Raw genomic sequence first — 5000 nt, forward strand, 5'->3', positions numbered from 1 at the left:
ATTTGACCTAAAAACTAAAGAAATCTAAATGTATTTTTAGAAATGAAGTGACGAAAGGTTAAATAAGCTCCTCATAGAGCGCCCTGATTTAATATAAGACTGGTGAGAGATGCTGTCAGTTTGACTGTGGATGGAAACACAATGAAGAGATGCAGTACTGTACTCCAGCTTATTATCTGAGTTACACGGTGTCTACAGTGATGAGATCCTCTTCAGGACAGGACACTTGTACAACATGTAAACACTAATGAAAGAGAAACAGGTTGATGAACACCTCCTCATGTCCAGAGCTGGTTAAAGCTGCTGCTGTTATTAATGATGGTTCACTTCACTGAGTCCGTTTAATGCTGAAGGGACTGATCCATTATGCCCTATAGTGTGTGGAAGTGTCCTGCTCACATGTGAAGTGTGTTGGTGTATTTTCAGGACACGCTACAGGATTTTACTGTAGTTTTACACTGTAGTTTACTTTGATACACGTAACACTCAGGTGTTTGGTATTTTATTTTAAAACACATTTCAATCTATTTTTGCTCATCCCTACACACAAAAACACACACACGCATGCGCGCGCACACACACACACACACACACACAAACACACACACTCACACGCACACACACACACACACATAAATACAAGTATTGTCAGCCAGTGCAGCAGGCTTCATCTAGTTGTCTGCTTCAGAGTGAGTGCCCTTGTAGTTTATTAGAGACGAGCTCTGACTTTAAATCACACCTGTTCCTCTGTGTAGTGCACACTACTGACAGCCCCAACACACACTAGTGCAGGTGTGTGTGTGTGTGTGTGTGTGTGTGTGTGTGTGTGTGTTCTACAGTATCAGAGTGTCAGTAATACTCGTCTCTGCTCTAATGATCTGCAGCTCGTCTGATTTCTCTGCAGTTTCATCATCTGTGCTGCTTCTGTTCAGTGTTCAGCAGCTTCAGAGACGCAGTGCATTGTGGGATTGTGTAGTTCAGCAGCTTCAGAGGTGCAGTGCATTGTGGGATTGTGTAGTTCAGCAGATGTAGAGGTGCAGTGCATTGTGGGATCTGGTATGTGGTCTGACATTAATGAATATATCCAGAGCTGGATGAAGGAGTCCATCAGGAGCGCTCTGTCTCCATCGTTCAGTGTTTTACTGTGTTTACTGTGCGTCACTGCGCAGTGATGATGGAGTGTGTGTCACAGACGCCGCCGTCATGTGAAATGAGCAAAACATTATCAGTGTCCTGTAGAAGATTCATCATTATTAGATGACTGAGCACTGCAGAGAGACGAGGAGGAACACCGCACTGAGAGAGACATGATGATGATACTCCATTATATATTTCAACTAAACCTGATGAGACATCTGAACACTCTAAGCTAACTGAGTGTATTAAAGATGTTCAAGACTGGATGACCAACAATTATCTTCTCTTAAACTCAGACAGAACAGAATTATTACTTATTGGGCCTAAATCCTGTACACAGCAGATGCTTGTATGAGCTCTAGATTAGATTACTGTAATGCTCCTGAACTCTGGAATAGCCTTCCTGATAATACCCGAGGCTCAGACACACTCTCTCAGTTTAACACTAGAGTAAAGACCCATCTCTTTAGTGACGCACATAACAGTATGATGCAATGTAATTGCTCCATGCAGGTGAGTGGGCTCGACAAACCACCTGTAGGACACACTCGTCCTGTCCTAATTCATCCCTTCGAGCTTTTCATCTTCACATGACATCAATATCTCGTGTTTAAATACATTATGAACAGCAGCTGCGCCTAGGATTGTCTTTATTCTCTATCTCCACCTGGGGATGCTCATCCTGAGGCCTCTAGAGATCCAAGATCTGGGAGAGATGATGACAATCATTGAGGACTTCCAGGACAACACATACACACACACGCAGGGGGGGTCACTAGACTGCATTAGCTGGGACTCGTTCCCAGTATAACTCTGCTCTGCCCCAGTTAAAGCTTTAAGTTACAGTTTACTTTATATGTGTGTTTGTAAATTCAGAGTGGTAATATCTATTGCTATTCTCAATGTACAGCCAATGTGACAGCCAAGCTGTTTAATCAAAAATTAGCGCATGCATGCAGAAAACCAATCCTGCTGCTTACACACCGCTCCCGATCCCGGTGGGAATCCTAGTCATAAACATCCAGACTGAAAACATTAGACACAGATACACTTGATAGAGCTTCTGCACGTAGACCTCACCTATAGACTCTACACCTGCTGGTTCACTGTGTTTGTCTGTACCAGTGGTCTCAACTCAGTTCCTGGATGGCCGCAGCTCTGCACAGTTCAGCTTCAACCACCTCCAACTCACACCTGCTCAATAGTGTCTTGAACACCATGCTTAGCTGATCAGCTGTGTTTGATTAGGTCTGGAGCTGAACTGTGCAAAGCTGCGGCCCTCCAGAAGTCCAGTTTGAGACCTGTGATCTACACTGTCCTGCCTTAACACTAGGGATGTCCCGATCCGATATTGATATCGGAATTAGGTCCGATATCAGTCCAAAAAACTATATCGGACTGCGTTAAAACTCTCTGATATAAGCAGTCCGATCCGCTCCAAACTTAGTTGCAGCGTCCAGAGCCAGCACGTGCAAAGCCCACATGATCACAACACTGCCTGCTAGCAAAGTCACTTTAAGATTTAACATGCTCTTTACACTATGTTATGGTGGTGTATTACGATAGAAAGCTATTGTGATGGTAGCACACGCTGATGCTCTCAACAACGGCACATCTCACTGGTTTATTTACTCCATGTCAAGCCATCTTTACATTGTTTTGTATATGCTGCTAAGCAACGCAAGGCACCGAATCAGAGAAAACGTTTACAATTCGGTCAGGGCATATCGTGGTGCATCCAGTGTGATACCCAATTCAACACCAGCGCTTCCCACACAGAAGATTTTACCTCAGCGGCCCGGTTCTGTGTGCGTGAGAAACAGAATACTCTGCCACAGACTCGCATGCTCTGCTGCTGCAGACCCACAGAGAAGTAGCTTTGAGAAGAGCGCGAGGACACGTGGAGAAGACAAGCCTTTTACTAAATTGACTGATCCAGCTCATTATTTAGGGTGACTATACATCCTCTTTTCCCGGACATGTCCTCTATTTGGGACTTAAAAATGCACTCAGCCAGGATTTCTAAATCGCCTGACATGTCCCAGATTCTGCTTTCACTATCCATAGCTGCGCTTTTACTTTACTTTATACGCAAACATTGGCCGGTGCATCTCAATCTCTCAGCAGCACTAAGACTACAGCATTTCATCTTTTACTTGAACACACTGAAAATAAACAGTGTCATGTAAAGGGTGTTAAATGCTAAACATCTGTGTTGTTTTAATTGTCTGTTTAATAAGAATAAGACATCATTGTGTTGCTGAGGGCCATTACAGTTTAACAGAAAGAATGGTGTTACTTTCAGGCAGAAGGAGAATTTAATTCGAGGCATTCCCATATTGAACTCTTCTTTAAAAGCCCAGACAGATAAAGTGCTCTGATAAACAGTGTCAGCTCTGCACATGAGTTTGCAGTTCTGTCTTTATTTACATTGTCATACTGTTCCCATGTGGGCAGTAGGGTGGAGTCTGTGCAATATATTATGCAAATAAAATGAATTTTGATAAATAAAATTATTCTTAAGTCACATTATTGTATGTGCTGTGGAGAAAAGGTGTGTTTCAATATATATTATTATAAAGTTAATAATGTTTTGTTTGGGAACATTTATACAGCCATAATCATGTTATGAAACGAATACAGATTAAACTGCTCTGATCTTGTAAATGTTTGCGCTAACCATACTGCCCATTTTTATTAACTTAACAGTAACTTCTAACAGTAACTCCCTATTTCTGCTGCCCAGTGTGACAGATATTTTCAGCTGGAAACTGGATCAACATTTCATCAAGAAGCTGTGTGTGAAATAAGCTTTAGACGCTCATCCTTCAGGTCAGTTAACAGTATTGTTTTTCTTCTGCTCCTGCTCTCAGCTGTTTTACCATTTGCTGAAGGTAAAAACTAAACACCTGAAGTGACCTTTAATTCGTATTTTGCACTTTAAAAATATATTTTGTTTATTTAATTAAGATGTTTTTCAGGGTCTTAATATTTATTCTTTATTTATTTTTTATATATTTTTATGTAAAAGATTTACGATTATGCAGCCAATATTTAATAAACATGTTGTTTTTTTCCATACTCACTGTTGCTGGCTTATGTTCTCAGTTTGATCTAGCCGTTCACACATTCCACTCAACCAAACAGGTCAAAGTAAAGTATTCATCCTTTGTGCTGATTATTGTATTGGATTAATATCGGTATCAGTTCATACTGACGGCTGCAATATCAGTATCGTATCTGAAGTTAAAATGTTGTATCGGGACATCCCTACTTCACACACCTCCTGAACTCCTCTGACTTTGACCGTAATGCAGTGATGAGCTGCTGGACTAAAGCTGCTGCGAAACCAGAGTTAATGTGAAGAGTGTTACACAAATAAACTTGAATAGAATTGATCATACACACACACACACACACACACACACAAATGCACAGGTCGATGTATGTAAGTGCTTTGTGCTGTTATTGAGCTGTAATGGACAGCTGAACTGCAGCAGTTAATGAGCAACAGAGCCTGCAGCAGAATCAACACACACACACACACACACACACACACACACACACACACACACACACACACACACACACACACATACATACACACACACACACAACTCTCAGTAACACAATCAACACACACACACACATACACACACACACACACACAAACACATACATACATACACACACACACACACACACAACTCTCAGTAACACAATCAACACACACACACACACAACTCTCAGAAACACAATCAACACACACACACACACAACTCTCAGAAACACAATCAACTCACACACACACACACACACACACACACACACGTACACATACTCACAGACAGACAGACACACAC

This window comes from Danio aesculapii, chromosome 15, assembly GCF_903798145.1.
Source record: "Danio aesculapii chromosome 15, fDanAes4.1, whole genome shotgun sequence".
NCBI classification, from domain to species: Eukaryota; Metazoa; Chordata; class Actinopteri; order Cypriniformes; family Danionidae; genus Danio; species Danio aesculapii.